This window comes from Ruditapes philippinarum, unplaced genomic scaffold (assembly GCF_026571515.1).
Source record: "Ruditapes philippinarum isolate M1 unplaced genomic scaffold, ASM2657151v2 ctg411_1_1_1_1, whole genome shotgun sequence".
Taxonomy (NCBI): Eukaryota; Metazoa; Mollusca; class Bivalvia; order Venerida; family Veneridae; genus Ruditapes; species Ruditapes philippinarum.
In genome coordinates, this window is record NW_026854764.1 from 585,182 (window position 1) to 604,835 (window position 19,654).

Sequence of the window (19,654 nt, forward strand, 5' to 3'; positions counted from 1 at the left end):
TGCAGTAATGTTTTGAAAGCCATAATAAAAACAATTGCTGAAATGTTTTGAAAGCCATTAGAACAATTGCAGAAATGTTTTGAAATCCATAATAAGATTTATTGCTGAATTTGTTTTGAAAGCCATCAGAACAATTGCAGAAATGTTTTGAAAGCCATAATAAAAACAATTGCTGAATTGTTTTGAAAGCCATCAGAACAATTGCAGAAATGTTTTGAAAGCCATAATAAAACAATTGCTGAATTATTTTGAAAGCCATCAGAACAATTGCAGTAATGTTTTGAAAGCCATAATAAAAACAATTGCTGAAATGTTTTGAAAGCCATTAGAACAATTGCAGAAATGTTTTGAAAGCCATAATAAAAACAATTGCTGAATTGTTTCGAAAGCCATACTAGGAACAATCGCTGAATTGTTTTGAAAGCCATAAGAACAATTGCTGAATTGTTTTGAAAGCCATAAGAACAATTGCAGAAATGTTTTGAAAGCCATAATAAAAACAATTGCAGAAATGTTTTGAAAGTCATACTAAGAGCAATGGCTGAATTGTTTTGAAAGACATAAGAGCAATGGCTGAATTGTTTTAATAAGAATTCCTGGATTTTTTTGGTGATGTTTTTTGAAAGTTGTTTGTAAACAATCCTTGAAATGTTTTGAAAGTCAAAATAAGTGTAATTTCTGTTTTTTGAACGCCATAATAAGAACAATTGCTGAATTTGTTTTGAAGGCCATAATTTAGAACAATTGCTGAATTTGTTTTGAAGCCCATTAATTAGGACAATTGCTGAATTTGTTTTGAAGGCCATAATTTAGAACAATTGCTGAATTTGTTTTGAAGGCCATAATTTAGAACAATTGCTGAATTTGTTTTGAAGGCCATAATTTAGAACAATTGCTGCATTTGTTTTGAAAGCCACAATTTAGAACGATTGCAGAATTTGTGTTGAAGCCATAGTTTAGAAAAATTGCTGAATTTGTTTTGAAAACAATTATCTAGATCAATTGCTGATTTGTTTTGAAGGCCATAATTTAAAACAATTGAGGAATTTGTTTTGAAAGTCATAATTTAGAATAATTGTTGAATTTGTTTTGAAGGCCATAATTTAGAACAATAGCAGAATTTGTTTTGAACGTCTTTATTTAGAACAATTGCTGAATTTGTCTTGAGGGCCATAATTTAGAACAAAAGCTGAATTTGTTTGAACCCCTTAATTTAGAACAATTGCTGAATTTGTTTTGAAATCCATAATTTAGAACAATTGCTGAATTTGTTTTGAACCCCATAATTTAGAACAATTACTGAATTTGTTTTGAAGGCCATAATTTAGAACAATTGCTGCTGTTGTAAATGACCTACCTCTAAATGACAATCGTTGTTTTTAGTTGGAACTGTTTACTTATAATTATAGTTATTTGTCAATTTAATGATCTGTTCCACATGGAAATAAGAATAAATTATGTCATACTTTTTTTTCTATAATCTTTGTCAAATCTTTGGCAAAAGATAAAACTAACAATGAAATGGCAGTCTTACTGGTGAAAACTAAACTTAATTTGCTGAATTGTTTAGTGATCTCATCCTGCTTGGAAATTGGAGCAGCAGTCTATTTACAGTTTTAAAATGTTGTAAAAGATATGCTACGGACAATTGTGAGCACAGATGTACAGTACTGTCTTTCTCTTTAATGGTGGCAAATGCTAAAATAATCACTTTAGAGTAAACTTAACACTGCAAGAGTGTAAATGTTGCTACACCAAGATTCAAAATTTGAGTATAACTAATGGTATTATTGAAACTCGAAAAATCGAAAAAACAACAACAACAAAAAGCATATGTAGATGTGTTCATACTGCTATAGGGTAAGAAATGATTCAACAAAGATATTACATTGAAGTTCACTCATCAAAAAACGCAATTTATAAACTGCAACTGGTATTTTACACCATTAAGGGTATTTAATTGTTTTCTTTCTGATTATAAAACTTATATTTTATTTCTTTAGGGTATCACCATTGAGATTACTAGACTTTCTTCATAGTTCATACAAGACAACCATAAATATGTATAAATCTTTACCTAAACAAGTCCTATTTTATTTTATCCACAACAAACAAGAAACAAGACAATCATTTATGTTAAAAAAGAAGAAAAAGCCCATAAAACAGTAATATATCTTGACTTTTATTTACTATTTGATATGCAAAAAATTTAGGTTTTTTTTTGGTCAAAAATACATAGATATTTGTGGTGTTTCATTTTGTTAGTTTGTATTAGGAGTGGAGTATATATGAATCTTACACTGGCTGCCAGTACAGACCGGAATATCTAGCTCTGCAGAGTTTCCGCTAAACAGTAACCCGAGAGCAAGATATTCCCGTCTGTACCGACAGCCGGTGTTTGATTCTTTTTCTTGCATATTACATGTCAATTATTTTCTGAACAGAAATTACGAACACCGATATTCTCATTACGCACTTTTTTCTTATAGTAGCGTATGAACGTACAACTTCATTCATAACAGTTAAGTGACGTCATCCTAAGAACGCATTCATAAAAGTCGCGCAACAATGACGTCATTTAAAGCATGCGACTTGTCTTACATGGGGGGGTGTAAGACAGGGTTTTCTAGCACCGGTGTAAACGGTAGATAATCCTGTCTGATATGAAAGAAAAGGGTATCTAAGTTTCTAGAGAGGGATCATCACCTCAGTGCAGTAACTGGTTAACTCCTATTGAATATTTATTTTGAGTTAACCTGCACTTAGGTGCCAATGTGTATTTCATTGACGTAACTATCATTTCTTTCTGTGTGTCTTTCACTAGACATCAGCATTATATATAATTAATGTTGATAAAATTATATAACAAGCCTTTGTTTGGCAATTCAATATGTTTTGGTTTTTTTGTTTTTTAGCTCACCTGTCACAAAGTGACATGATAAGCTTTTGTGATCGCTTTTCGTCCGGCATCCATCCGGTGTCTTTCTGTCGTCCGTCCACCCGTCCATAAACGTCCATAAAATTTACTTTAAACAACATCTCTTTATAAACCGCTAAGCCAATTTTATCCGAACTTCACAGGAATGTTCCTTTGGTAATCAACTTTAAAAATTGTTCAAAGAATTTAATTCCAAGGAGAACTCTGGTTGCCATGGCAACCGAAAGAAAAAAACTTAAAATATCTTCGATTAGAAAACCGTAAGAGCTAGAGCATAAATATTAGGCATGAAACATCATCTAGTCAGTGTCTACCAAGTTTGTTCAAATAAATGCCATGGGGCCAAAATTGGCCCCACCCCAGGGGGACATTGATTTTTCTTATATGTATATAGTAAAAACTAAAAAATCTTCTTGTGACAATCCAAAAGAGGTAAGGCTTAGATATTAAGCATGAAACATCTTCTAGTGGATGTCTACCAAGTTTGATCAAATAAAAGCCCTAGGGTCAAAATCGTCCCCACCCCTAGGGTTATTGATTTTCCTTATATATACATGTATATAGTAGGAACTTCTAAAAATCTCTTGTGAAAATTCAAAATAGTAAGAGCTTAGATTTTTGGCATGAAACATGTTCTAGTGTATATCTACCATGGTCAATGATTTTCCTTATTTGTATATAGTAAAAACTTAAAAAATCTTCTTTTAAAAAACCCAAATAGCTAGAGCTTAGATATTAAGCATGCAACATCTTCTAGTGGTGTCTACCAAGTTTGTTAAAATAAAACCCCTAGGGTAAAAATTGGCCTTGCCCCAGGGGGGGTCATTGTTTTTCCCTTTATGTATATAGTAAAAACTTCTTTTAAAGACCCCAAAGAGCTAGAGCTAAGATATTTAGCATGAAACATCTTCTAATGGGTGTCTACCAAGTTTGTACAAATAAGGGCCCTTGGGTTAAATTGTCCCCGCCGGGGGTCATTGATTTTCCTTATATGTGTATAGTAAAAACTTAAAAAATCTTCTTATAAAAAACCTAAAGAGCTAGAGTTTAGATACTAAGCATGAAATATCTTCTAGTGAGTGTTAATCAAGTTTGTTTAAATAAAAGCCCTGGGGTCAAAATTGGCCCCTCCTAGGAGGGTTCATTGTTTTACCTATATGTAATAATAATAATAAATACCACATTTATATAGCGCCCTTTTCATTAAAATGTTCAAAGGCGCTTTACATCAATCATATATGTCTAAAACAATATAAATGAACAGGATTATGAACATTAAAAATATTTTGCATTAACTAATTAAAAGTATAAATTATGGAATTATTTTTTACATATTAATACAATAAAACTTAAAGATCCTTAAAACTCACTTTACAATATTATTGTCATACATTAAAATTGTCTTCAATATATAAATGTGTAAGAAATAATGTGCCTTTTAACATAAACTCATAAATAAATATTAAAAGCTACTTTAAATGCATATTGATGATTTTCATTGTTTTGTTGTCATACTTTACAACAGAAAATATATGAACGATTGATAAAAGAATGAATACAGCGACATCAGACTAAAAGAATATTGAACCTAACGAACCTGGATAGCATGAGTACTGCTACACCAAGGTCCAGTACCGAGGGAGTCAGATACCTCCCACAGCGCATGCAGACCCCCAGGATGACATCACTACTATCACCACAGGAGGAAAGGGCCACGCCCCACACCTTAACACTAAATATTGTTGAAATCTGACCCCTCTGCATTCACGAGCCATATATTATATAACACATGTAAATTATTATGATAAATCAATGTTAGTTTGTTTTTTTTTTTTTTTTATTTAAAAAAAGAAATATTTTGTGCTTAAAAATGCTAGCAATGGATTTATAATAATAGATAAGATCTTGCTAAATCATCGTTATAAAACAATAGAAATACTAAATTGATTTAAAAATTGTTTGTTTTAAAAAAAAAAAAAAAAAAAAACTTTTTAATAAAACTAATATTCAAATAACAGATACTTCGTATTCACTGTTTATAAAATTCATTCATAACAGTCACTGATTATTTTCCATAAGCTAAATTGAAGTAGTGTGTTTTAAGATGTTTTTTGAAACTTTCTACTGTGTTACAGTTTTTTAGATGACTTGGTAGTGAATTCCATAGCTTAGGAGCTGATGCCGAAAAACTCCTTTCACCAAATTTCAATTTAGTTTTTGGTTGCACTAATCGTACAGGTGCATTTGAAGAGCGCAGATTTCGGGAAGTGGAATAAACTTGAATCATTTCCTGCATTTATGATGGAGATTGTTGTTTCAGTGACTTGAAAGTATTTAATAAGATCTTGTAATTCACTCTATATTCGATTGGCAGCCAATGAAGATCTTTCATCACTGGTGTAATATGATCTTTCCTAGATGTACGTTTAATCACACGGGCTGAAGTATTTTGAACAAGTTGAAGTTTTTTCATGGTTTGTTGAGGTATACCATATAGAAGAGCATTGCAATAATCCAGTCTTGATGTCACGAGAGAGTTAACGAGTGTTTTTGTAGCTTCTTCGTTGATATATTTTCGAATACGTCCTATCTTACTTATTTGGGCATACGAAGATCTGCACACGGAGCTAACATGATGTTCCATATTAACCCTTGAATCAAGGAATGCACCCAAATTCCTTACACTTGATGACTGTTTGATTTCAGCTTGGTCCACATTGACAGTTATATTTTTCACTGAGTCTGTATTGCTACCCGACGAAAAGACTATAAGTTCTGTTTTGTCTGAATTCAGTTTGAGAATGTTGCTGTTCATCCAGAATGTTATTTCTTTTAAGCAGTTTGAGACAGAATCAAGTACAAGTTCAGTTTTGGTGTTGTCCAACGGTTTGAAAGAAATGTACATAGTAAAAACTTAAAAAATCTTCTTTTAAAAACGCCAAAATGCGAGAGCTTAGATATTTATCATGGAACATCTTCTAATGGGTGTCTACCAAGTTTGTTAAAAAAAAGCCCCTGGTTTAAAATTGGCATTGGCCCAGGGGCCTATATATAGGTTAGCGATTTCAGGGCCATAATGGCCCTCTTGTTTTTTTTTGCTAACGTAAATAATATCGATGCAATATTTCAAATTGGTGCATTTATTAGTATAGTATTAGACTTAGTGTAAATAGACCGATTACTATTATTTTTACATGACTTAGTGTATGTAACAAAGTTGTGAACTCGGATAACAACATGGTACATGTTAAAAATTGTAATGCTTTGAACCATAATTATGTAGAATTGGCTGAAAACCTGGTTCTGTAACAGTTTTCAGTCTGAAAGGGTTTTTTTGTGTGTTTTTTACTAACTTTAATATCATTCTGTTTATTTTTAGCTCACCTGTCACAAAGTGACAGGGTGAGCTTTTGCGATCGCTTTTCGTCCGGCGTCCGTCCGTCGTCCGTCGTCCGTGAACTTTTACTTTAAATGACATCTCCTCATAAACCACTAAGCCAATTTCATCCTAACTTCACAGGAATGTTCCTTTGGTGGTCACCTTTAAAAATTGTTCAAAGAATTTAATTCCATGCATAACTCTGGTTGCCATGGCAACCAAAAGAAAAAACTTAAAATATCTTCTTCTAAAACACCACAAGAGCTAGAGCTTAGATTTTTGGCATGAAACATCTTCTGGTGAGTGTCTACCAAGTTTGTTCAAATAAAAGCCCTTGGGTCAAAATTGGCCCCGCCCCAGGGGGTCATTGATTTTCCCTATATGCATATAGTAAAAACTTAAAAAATCTTCTTTTAAAGAACCCAAAGAGCTAGAGCTTAGATATTTAGCATGAAACATCTTCTAATGGGTGTCTAGCAAGTTTGTTCAAATAAAAGCCCTAGGGTCAAAATTGGCCGTGCCCCAGGGGGTCATTGATTTTCCCTATATGCATATAGTAAAAACTTAAAACATCTTCTTTTAAAGAACCAAAAGAGCTAGAGCTAAGATAATTAGGATGAAACATCTTCTAATGGATGTCTACCAAGTTTGTTCAAATAAAAGCCCTTGGGTCAAAATTGGCCCCGCCCCAGGGGGTCATTGATTTTCCCTATATGCATATAGTAAAAACTTAAAAAATCTTCTTTTAAAGAACCAAAAGAGCTAGAGCTAAGATATTTAGCATGAAACATCTTCTAATGGATGTCTACCAAGTTTGTTCAAATAAAAGCCCTGGGGTCAAAATTGGCCCTGCCCCGGAGGACATTCATTTTCCCTATATGTGTAAAACTATAGCAAAAATTGAAAAATCTTCTTTGAAAAACTCAAATAGCAAGAGTTTAGATATTAAGCATGAAGCATCTTCCAGTGAGTGTCTTCAAAGTTTGTTCAAATAGAAGCCCTGGAGTCAAAATTGGCCCCGCCCCGGGGGACATTGATTTTCCTTATACAAGTATAGCAAAAACTTAAAAATCTTCTTTTAAAAAACCCGAATAGCTAGAGTTTAGATATTAAGCATGAAACATTTTCTAGTAAGTGTCTACAAAGATTGTTCAAATAAAAGCCCTGGGGTCAAAACTGGCCCTGCCCCAGGTGTGTCATTGTTTTTAACTATATGTGTAAAGAAAAAACTTAAAAAAATCTTCTTTTAAAAATCCCAACGAGCTAGACCTTAGATGCTAAGCATGAAATATCTTCTAATGGTTGTCTACAAAGTTTGTTCAAATAAAAGCCCCGGGGTTTAAACTGGCCTTGCTCCAGGGGCCTATGTACAGGTGAGCGACTTCAGGGCCATCATGGCCCTCTTGTTTATACATTGGTAGACAACTTCAATAATAATAAAAGCTGTATGATAAATATGTAAATATTACAAATGAAATATGTCATATTATAGGTGCAAAATTGTTGTATACAATTTTGAGAATGTAATTTATATCTTCATTTAGCTTCTTTTTGCTCACCTGAGCACAAAATGTGCAAAAGTGAGCTTTTATGATGGCATGATGTCTGTTTAGGCCTTGTTAACTACAAAATTTTAAGCACCATCTTCTCCTTAGTTACTTGGTCCTCTACACATGTTATATAAATGGTTTCAGTTTGGTGCATAAGTAAGTCAAAGGAACTAAACATAGATTTAGCTTAGATATATTGCATTTAACATAACCTTGTAGACCCCTACAAAATTTATATAAATTGTTCCCCTAGGGTAGAAATTAACCTGAACATTGGGGTTTCTTAGCTTACATATGTTTTTATAGTGCTGCATGTTTTTAACATGGCTTGCAAAATACTGGTAACCTTCGCCTAGCAACTCGGGTTATATGTCCAAGCAACCATTTATATAGTGTCATATAACCTTATATAACCTATAATTTTTATAACTCGTATTGGAAAATGCTTTAAAATCTACGTTACTGAAACTACATGCCTTATAGTTTTGATATTTGACATGCAGCATTATTTAGATGAGCAGACGATTTTTAAGTCTTTCCTATAAATGTCAAATAGATCAAAACAAATTTTTACTGCAGGCTCATGATTGTGCTAAAATTCCAAACATCTTTGCTTGAGGACTTGTTGCTGTAGAGAAGTAGATTTTTAAGTGCATTTTCATATTATGTCTTTTTAAACTAAGTGACCCCTACTGCCGGGCCGATATGGGTATGGTTTATATAAAATTTGGAGGACCACAAGGTTAGTTATATAAATCTTGCATCTACATGTCAAAATTTGCCCCTGCTCTCGGAGTCATTGGCCCTTGTATTAAAGTTATGTGAAACATGATACTAGTGACAAAATGGCTACTGTCCACATGTGACCAATTGACCTACTTCTGTATTGAGTTAGCCATATTGTTGTTATATTACATGTATTAAGGATTTGAACCTTGTGATCCTGTCATGAGAATTCATCATAATGTTGATCACTTTATGAACACCCCACCAGTTGCTGTATTTTGAAGATTTTTATGTCACTGGACATCATAGTCATGAACTTAACTCATTTGAGGGTTTTCTAATAAGGCCTCTGAAACACTCTTGTTGAAGTCATTATGCTATAGAACATTTACTCGCTCATCCTGGTTTAATATTTTTTGTTTACCCAGTTTTAATTGATTTGAACACCTCCAGTATATTTCATGAAGAACAGACTTAACAACCAACCAAGCCTGCAACATTTTCAATTGTGTTGGTTTTGGCTTTCTTTAGGGATTTCATTTTTCCTTTGTTTTGCACCCCTTTGAGGTAAAATTATCATTTTTTTGGTTCTTTTTTGTGTGCAATTTAAATAATGGTCACTTTTTTGTTGAATCTGACAATTTGTATGTTTGGATCACTTTTTGCACAAATCTACACAAAATTCAATGACAGTCTTTTTTTTGTAAAGAAGTATGGATATTTTTAATGTTCTTGTGCAGATATTTTTTTATTATGCTCCCCGAAAAATTTCGGGGGAGCATATAGTCGGCGCCTTGTCCGTCTGTCCGTCTGTCCGTCCGTTGTCTTGTCCGGAGCATAACTTGAAAACCCTTGGAGATAATTTGTTGAAACTTCATACAGTGGTAGAGGGCATCGAGGGGGAGTGCAGTGTCAAAGAACCCTAACTCTATTTTGCCCGGTTTTTGAATTATCTCCCCTTGTAGAAAAATCTTGTCCGGGGCATAACTCTAAAACTATAAGAGATATCAACATGAAACTTTGTAGGTGAATAGATCTCAATGGGTAGATGTGCAGTGCATAAGAACAATCACTCTTTTTGTCCTAATTTTGGAGTTATTGCCCTTTGTTTATTTTAATACTTTGAACTTTGTCCGGAACATAACTTGAAAACCCTTGGAGATAATTTGTTGAAACTTCATACAGTGGTAGAGGGCATTGAGGGGGAGTGCAGTGTCAAAGAACCATAACTCTATTTTGCCCGGTTTTTGAATTATCTCCCCTTGTAGAAAAATCTTGTCCGGGGCATAACTCTAAAACTATAAGAGGTATCAACATGAAACTTTGTAGGTGAATAGATCTCAATGGATAGATGTGCACTGCAAAAGAACCATAACTCTGTTAAGCCTTATTTTTTGAATAATCTCCCTTTAGAAAAATCTTGTCCAGGACATAGCTGTAAAACTATAAGAGATATCAACATGAAACTTTGTAGGTAGATAAATCTCAATGGGTAGATGTGCAGTGCACAAGAACCATAACTCTACCTTGCCTAATTCTGGAGTTATTGCCCTTTGTTTATTTTTACTTTTTGAATTGTCCAGGACATAACTCGGAAATCATAAGAGATATCATCAAGAAACTTTGTAGGTTGATAGATCACATTGATTAGAAGTGCAGTGCAAAGAACTGTAACAGCCTTGCCTAATTTTGGAATTATTGCACTTTGAACTTTTTCCACGGACATAACTCTGAAACTACAAGAGGTGTACTTTCCTGTGTCCAAAACCTATTCGGGGAGCATCACCCGGCTCAAACCGGGCTCTTGTTTGATACCAGTTAGATTCATTTTGTACTTTTGGACAATCCTCCTTTTAAAAGATAAACTTAACATAAATTTCATTTTTCTTTGCTTTGTATGAAGGGTAAGTGTTTGCCTATTGTAAGCAGATGTAAAAAAATGAAGTTGGAACTGCATGAACTAACATTACAACGTTGTTAGTGCATCGCTTCACTTGGGTTAATTATTTTATGGTAGAAAAGTGGTTAAGGTAGTTTGCCCCTACATGATGTGGGCTCAAATCTATCAAGGACTTCAGAGTCTTTCAGGACAAATTGGTGGTTATACTGGGATGGATCCTCGTATTTGAAATAATACACAGTTTGACACGTAGGATCTTTCATCAATAAAGATGGAAAATGGCTATGTGGCCTTTGCAGTGTCGGTGGGGACTAAACTTTGGCCAAACCAAAATATACTGTTTTTACTTAGAATGGCACTTAGAACTTTCTCCATAATCTCAGATAAATATCTTCAGTGTGTGGATATGGTTTAAAAGGCATTATTTGTTATAGAAAAATTTTCTCTATATGAGAAGAAAATAAAACAGTTTTATTATGTTGTGCTTATATTATATTATACATATTATCTTTTTGTATATTTATAATGTCACCTACACTTATACACATTGATATATAGATTTTACTCAAATAAAGTTGAGAGTGAAAAAGAAAGTATTTATTCTTTTCTTAAGTGTTCATGACAAGATAATTATATTCATATTCCAAGTCTCACTGCAAAGCAGTTTTCCCTAACGCTGACGCTGTTAATGATAAACGATCATAATGTAAAAATTCAAGATACCACATGCTACTTGTTTCGACTTCAAAACGTCTTCATCAGAGATGAAAATCAACAACATCTATGATAAACGTCTACAAAATCAACCGTTTATTAGTCCCCTACCGGTTTAATCGGAGGGGGCTTTAGGTTTACCCTCCGTCTGTCTGTCCGTCCGCACTCAAAGTAATTATGTGGCTAGAGGGACAATAGGTAACTGTTCTTTCTCTTTGATGTCATTCATTCCGTAATGCTTTTATGTGGCTATTTTCTTTTGTGTGGCCTTAAAGAACAATAGAGAGAACAATAGAGTAGCCACATTATTACCCTCCTGTTAGAACTTCTGTCTGTCGTTCCGTCAGTCCGTCCACAAAACTGGATCCTGCGATAACGCAAAAAGTACTGAAAATATTTTTATGAAACTTGATATATGGCTTGATGGCAGTATCGACATTATGCACCTTCTTTTTTTTCTTCGTATGTTGAAAATTCTGGTTCCTATGGCAACAAATAGACTGAAAATATGGGAAATTTTACACATAAACTGGATCCAGTGATAACGCAAAAAGTACTGGAAATATTTTAATGAAACTTAAAATATGGGTAGATGGTAATCTGGAGATTATGCACGTCTTTTTATTTTCTTCCTTTGTTGAAAAAATTGGTTGCTATTGCAACAAATAGGCTTAAAACATGGCAAAAATAACATTATTTGTGATTAGTCAAAAAGAGCTGAAAATTTTAATGAAACTTATAATCTGGATAGATGTCAGTATGAAAATTATACACATCATTTTAATCTTGACTATAGGGAGATATTAGAGATGTCATAATTACCAAAAGTCGGCTGAACCTCGTCAAGATTTCTGATTCTAGTTTTTTAGCTTTTTCACTATAAGTTCTCTATTTCTTAAGGTATTTACTTCAAATATACGTTTCTGGTCATCAATCACATCATATGTGACAAGGTTTACAACTCTAGCACAAAAATTATCAGAATTACCTCCCTTGAACATAGAATTTTCATGAATTTTTTTTTAATAACTTCTTTATTTTTTAATGTATCTACTTCAAACTTCTTATATATGTTTCTTATTATCACTCAAATCATTTGTGAGAAGGTTCAATACTCTAGCAAGACTATTTCCAGAATTTTGTCCCCTTGAACTTAGATTTTTCATTACTTATAGGATTTACTTCAAACTCCCACATCATAATAATATGACAAGGTTTATAAATCTGGCATCCAGGTTGTTGCATTTTCATGTTTGTGCCCGGTGCCCCTGATGCAAAATACAAATCAGCCTTCATAAAATTTCTTATAGAAAAAGTTTAGTTTTTTATCTGTACAAAAAATAGATATTGTACATGTATGAGTACAGTTATATTCACTTTCAAATTGACCTGTTATAAATAATGGCACAACCAATAACTGTCTAAGCCCTTTTTAGTAAAAATAATTATACAATATCTAAATTGTTATTTTGATTAAGACTATGAGTATGAAAGTTTTTTTTCATAGTTGTTTAATTAAGAATTAAACTACCTGTTAATTTAAAAATCTAAAAGTATCTGTCACGGTTTAGAACTGTTCACTATTTTGGGGAGAAAATGCTGCACTATGCTCTGTAAACATCAGAAATTCAAGGACACAAATCAATATAATGGGGAAATATGTTGTGGTTTAGAACTGTTTCATTATTAAAGAGAAAATGTGTAGCCGGCCGGATAGCTCAGTTGGTTTTCTGACAGTCATGGGTTCGAGTCATGGTCAGGCAGTTTCAGTCAGGGTTTAGAAGTGGTTTTTCAACTGACACATGTTTGATTCATTTAACAGATTGTATTAAATTTGAAATGGACAAAGGCAGTATTGCATGATACTTTTAGATCTACAAAAGGCATTTGATACAGTTGATCACACTATACTGCACATGAAGAAGTTCTTCTTCTTCATAAAACTTCAAGCATCTGCCATTGGTAATGTTTAAGTCTTATCTCTGATAGACAGCAGCTGGTGGATGTGGCTGGTACTCATTCTACTACTGCTCCGAGTACCTATGATGTCCCCCTGAGGTTCATTTTAGGTCCTCTTTTATGTCTAATATATGTCAATGACATGTCTGCAACCCTAAGCAATAAGCTTTTATTATATGCTGATGACTCAGGTATCCTTGTATCTGGTAAAATAAATCTGAAGAAATTCTCTCTTATGGCATGAGTCTTATAAGATTGGTTAATTGACTATAAATTGTCTTTGCATCTTGGCAAGACAGAGTCTATTCTTTTTGGTTAAACTGGGCATAGCCTCCAGGTCACATGTAATGGTACTGCTATAAAGTACAAATCTTTAGTTAATTATTTTGGTGCAAAACTTGATCAAATTTTTTGGCGTCGCCTTTGATGCTTTGCATCAATGCTTTTCTTGTAAGTCCTATGTAGGAGTTATTAAGTCCCACGTAAGAGTTTGAAACAGCTCATTGGGTTTTTTATGCCCCTCCGGACATATAGTAATTGAACCGTCCGTCCGTCTGTCCGTCCGCACAAACATTTTAGGTATATGAGCTAACTAACGGTACACTGGGACAAAAGAGAACAAAGGACTTCATTCCGTAAATAATAGTTAGCTCATAAGGAAACAATAGTTAGCCCACAAGGAAACAAAAGAAAAGAACAATAGAAATAGCTCATAAACCTGAAAAATTGGTACGTCCGTCTCTGTCCGTAAGTCCGTCCGTCCACAAAACTGGATCCCGCAATAACGCAAAAAGTACCGAAAATATTTTCATGAAACTTGATATATATATAGATGGCAGTATGGAGATTATGCACGTCTTTTTCTTTTCTTCTTATGTTAAAAATTCTGGTTGCTTTGGCAACAAATAGACTGAAAATATGGCAAATTTTATACATAACCTGGATCCAGTGATAACGCAAAGGGTACTGAAAATATTTTTATGACATTTGAAATATGGGTAGATGGCAGTCTGGAGATTATGCTTATCCTTTTATTTTTTCTTCTTGTTCTTGAAAATTCTGGTTGCTATGGCAACAAATAGACTGAGTCTCAAGATTTCTTATTCTAGTTTTTACGTTTTTTCACTATAAGTTCTTTATTTTTTAAGGTATTTTCTTCAAACTTTAAATATAAGTTTCTAGTCATCAACCACATCATATGTGACAAGGTTTACAACTCTAGCATAAAATTTATCAGAATTTCCTCCCTTGAACTTCTCTATTTCTGAATGTATCTTCTTCAAACTTCATATATTTGTTTCTTTTTATCACTCAACATTTGTGAGAAAGTTCAATACTCTAGCAAGACTATTTCCAGAATTATGCCCCTTTTGAACTTAGACTTTTTTCGAGAAATTGGTAATTTTTACTCCAACTTCTTCAATCATTATAGGATTTTCTTCAAACTCCCACATCATAATAATATGACAAGGTTTATAAATCTAGCATCCATATTTCCAGAATTATCTCCTCCTTAAACTTTGAATTTTTCTTATTCATTCTTTTAACTTTCTTTTACTTCAAATTCAAAATAAACATTCATTATCAACACCTTCATTACTAATTGTTCTTTGTTACACTCACATCATGTATGACGTCTTGCATCTTTATTTCAAGAGTTATCTCCTTTTTAAGAATTTTGCTTTTAAAAATGTTATATTTTGATAACAGGGATGTTTAAAAAAATAACTTTAGAGTGTCCTTCAGTCCGTCTGTCTGTCTGTACATAAAAACTGTTTCCTGTGATCACTTTAAAGAACCTTTTCAATAAATTTACTTAAAATAGAATCATAAGTGAATGGCCCTTCAGAATGTTGCTGGGGTTCTAACGGGTAGGGGACTTATGGATTGCTTGCAATACTATGATAATTGCTTGTTTTTTATGGATAAAGGGGTCTCTAGGATCAAGTCACTGGTGTAAAAAACAAACTTAAACAATTTTGCTCATACATACCTTATTTTTCTGTTGATGTCATTTATGTTTAATACAAACTGTTAAGGGAGGTCCTCTTCCTTTGGATTTAGTTTAGGGTCATTTGGGTCCAGGTCAAGGTCACCAATGCCAAAATACATTTTACAGTTGAATTAACCTTTTCCCATTGACAGATGTCTCTTATATTTGGTAGGAACATAAAATTGGGATTTTTACTTTGGATGGAGTTAGGGGTCAGTTGGGTCAAGGTCACCATGCTAAATATAGCTTTTTACACTTTTCAAGGTCAAGGTCAAATAGATTTCTACATTTTTGCTTATACAGGATTTACTTTTTGACTGATGTTTTTATATTTTGTAGGATGATAACATGGTTTTCTTCCTTTTGATTGAGTTAGGGGTCAAATGGGTCAAGGTCACCAGTGCCAAAAAATAGTTTATTACACTTTTGCCTATATAGCCTTTATTTATTGACATATGTCTATCTTGTATAGTTTTTTAATTGAGTAAGGTGTCAGTGGGTCAAAGTCAATGGTGCCAAATAGATTTTATACATTGGCTTATACAGCCTTTGTTTATAGCGTGAAGTTGTTTTTTATGCTCCCTGAAAAATTTCGGGGGAGCATATAGTCGTCAGGTTGTCCGTCCGTCCGTCTGTCCGTCAGTCCGTCCGTCCGTACGTACGTCCCGAATGCGTGTCCGGCCCATACCTTTGTTATTTGAAGTCGGATTTTAAAACTATTTCACAGAAATGATCACCATATTGAGACGACGTGTCGCGCGCAACATTTGGCTCGCTACCTTGAAGGTCAAGGTCAAAGCATGACCTTGCAGCAAAATCGTGTCCGGTCCATAACTTCATTATTTGAAGTCGGATTGTAAAAATATTTCACAGAAATGATCACCATATTATTAAGACGACATGTCGCGTGCAACATTTAGATCGCTATCTTGAAGGTCAAGGTCACGGCACGACCTTGCAGCAAAATCGTGTCAGGCCCATAACTTTGTTATTTGAAGTCTGATTTTAAAAATATTTCACAGAAATAATCACCATATTGAGATGACGTGTCATGCGCAACATTTGGGTTGCTTCCTTGAAGGTCAAGGTCACAGCATGACCTTGCAGCAAAATTGTATCCGGCACATAACTTCGTTATTTGAAGTCGGATTTTACAACTATTTCACAGATATGATCACCATAAGGAGACAATGTGTCGCAGGCAACATTTTGGTTGCTACCTTGAAGGTCAAGGTCACGGCATAACCTTGCATCAAAATCGTGTCCAGCCCATAGCTTTGTTACTTGAAGTCGGATTTAACAACTATTTCACAGAGATAATCACCATATTAAATCCACGTGTCGCATGCAGCATTTGGGTTGCTACCTTGAAGGTCAAGGTCACAGCATGACCTTGCAGCAAAATCATGTCCGGCCCATAACTTCGTTATTTGAAGTTGGATTTTACAACTTTTTCACAAAAATGATCACCATATTGAGACAATGTGTCGTGCACAACATTTGGGTTATTTTTACACTTTGAACTTTGTCTGTGACATAACTCTGACACTACAAGAGGTATACCTTCCTGTGTCCAAAACCTATTCGGGGAGCATCACCCGGTTCAACCGGCTCTTGTTTCATATTTGAAAGTTACATACTTTGGATAGTCCAGTTCTGGAAGTCACAAAGTCAATGTCACTTGTAATGACAATAGATTTTATTTACACTTTTCTTTACAGTCTTTGTAATTGTTCAACCAATGTCGCATATTTACAAGGAACATATATAATTGTCTTTACAATTATTTTGGCAATTTTCCGTCCTTAACTGAGTGAATGGGTAAATATTTTTTGAAATATTGTTACTGACAAGAATCTGAGCCGGGGAATTTTGTGTTTGACAAACACGTTCTTGTTTTATCTCTTACATAAAGAATTTTCAATTTTTACGTAGGAGTTATGAAGCCCTGGGAAGGAGTAATTAACTCCTAATAAGACTGTTTTATCTCATACGTAGGAGTTGTAAAGTCATAAGTAAGAGTTATAAACTCCTCATTAGGTTGATTTGTCTCCTACGTAGGTGTTATAAAGTCCTTTTTAGGAGTTATAAAGTCCCACGTAGAAGTTACTAAGTCCTACGTAGGAGTTCTACGTAGGAGTTTTTAAACATTTAAAAATAAAAGATAAATAAATAAATAAATAAATAAAAAAAATAAAAAAAGAAACCTCAGATAAAATGAACCAATACCATCTAATGCTGTCGTAAGCTACCTTACAGCTTTTTAAAAAAAGACAGTTGTTTGAAGGTGCTTTCGCTGCCGCCAGAAAGAAAAAAAAGAAATAAAAAAGAATAAACCAATATATGCAACCGTTGAAAATTTAAAGACGTCAAATGTTAGAGACGGATTGTAAACTGATACATTGTCTAATATTGTAATATTGATTCAAGATATGTGGAAATTTGTCATTTAGCGGATGTACCTTTTGATTTAAGCATTTGTATCTTTGAGAATAAATTTTATTTCATTGATTATAGAATATAAATGTAATAGTTATAGTATATGCAACGAGTTAGTTACGAGGATATAACACTGGTTGGGGCGACATCAGTGGATGTTTCTGCTAAAAATGTCGAGGCCGTAAGCCCGAGGCTATTTTTTTGCAGAAACAACCCGAGATGTCGCCCCAGCCGGTGTTATACCCCCGTCAGTAACAAGTTTCATATGCTATAACTGTTTTATCGCAATTTCATAAATTTGTTTTGTAATGGAAACCAGCAAAGTAAAAATAAATAAATAAATAAATAAATAAATAATACATAAATAAATAAATAAAACATAGAAACCTCAGATAAAATGAACCAATACCATCTAATGCTGTCGTAAGCTACCTTACACCTATTTAAAAAAAGATAGTTGTTTGAAGGTGCTTTCTACGGAAGAGCATTAGTGCCAAGTGTGTTTTATTTAATTACTCGAAATTTCGACTTACTAACTCGAAATTTCGACTTAGTATCTCGAAATTTCGACTTAGTTACATTACTAGAATGGCCAAAGTTATGAGTTACCAAGAGTTTAGATATTATAAGATTTAGTAGGGAGTGCGGTTGGACGATGGAGATGGAGAAACGGGTGCCTGGACAAACTATTATAGTTAAACTTATTAGTGTGGTCACTTTTGACAATGGCTTGTACACGCCCGACCTAAAAAACATAAGGCTTCCTTTAATTTGTACGTTCAGGCGTTCTTCAGATATTGTGTTGTATACCACCTGTTCGAACATATCTTTTCACTAATCATATTCTTCTCATCCCTTTGAATAAAACGATCCTTTATTTCACTTTTGGGACATCTGAGGAAACTACCGCGGAATGGCCAAAATAGGGCGTGCTGAGCCCTTTGTCAAATTTGTTGGACTGACTATATTTCTTGTAAAATCGGATGCTTTGATATTATTCCCAACATGTACATAGCAACAAGTTCCATTTTAATCCACTTTCATCAACACAATATGAATCAAAGTACAAATGTATTAGTAAATAAATGAATATAGAATATTGACAAACATCTTTTAAAAATGTTACAAAAACATTATTAGTATAAAGAAACGTGACAGACTAACTGGCTTATACACGCCGCTCAAAACTTAGATAACACATGAATATTGCACGATTTACAATAGGGTGGGTTTTGGATTTGCTGTATCTCCACATGATGGTTGTATGTGTGCTTTAGACACAAGAAACATCCGGTTAACACAGAAATGTGGAAAGTGTGATTTTATACCCCCACAAAAAGCAATAACAGAAAATAGGAAGGATATGTTCGGCCTGTGTGGACAATTTGATCCTATTAAATTGTTCTATTAACCTTTCCCTTATATAAGCGTGTTTCGACGGCTTTTTGCCCCCCTTTTGAGGCCTTAAACAGTGAAAAAATGCCCTATTTAGACCCCAAACACTGCTTTTCGTTTGAGAAATGTTGTTAAAAAAAGTGACCACTTTTTCGCCAAGAAAATTTCGGACATGTGACAGGCTAAAAATGGCCTCAGGTCGATCTTAGGGTAACTAGTAACCGACGCTGAAAAGCCTTTTACTCTATCTCAATTCATTGAGAAGTTGCAGCACTTTGAAATCAGTTTTGAAGGAAAAAAAACAATGCAAAATAGTGATTTTGGCAATTTGGAGACGTTCCCCCCGTTGCCATGGTAACAGGAAATTTACCATTGAGCATGCTGTTACAGTGTAGTCAACATTTGTGCCAAGTTTCATTAGTATTGAAGCATTTTTCATAGTTTCATAGCAGTTTGAACTTGTTACAGGAGGCTTTTCAATGAAAACGGCCATTTTTCGCAATATGCTCATGGGGTAAAAGGTTAAATAGATAGGTGCTCTGTCGATGTGCAACACATGCAAGAAAGTATCTTGAATTCAATCCTTGCTTTCACCGGCAACCAATTTAAGTCGTGCAATGTAAGTGAAATTTAGAGTTAATAAGTCGAAATTTCGAGTAAC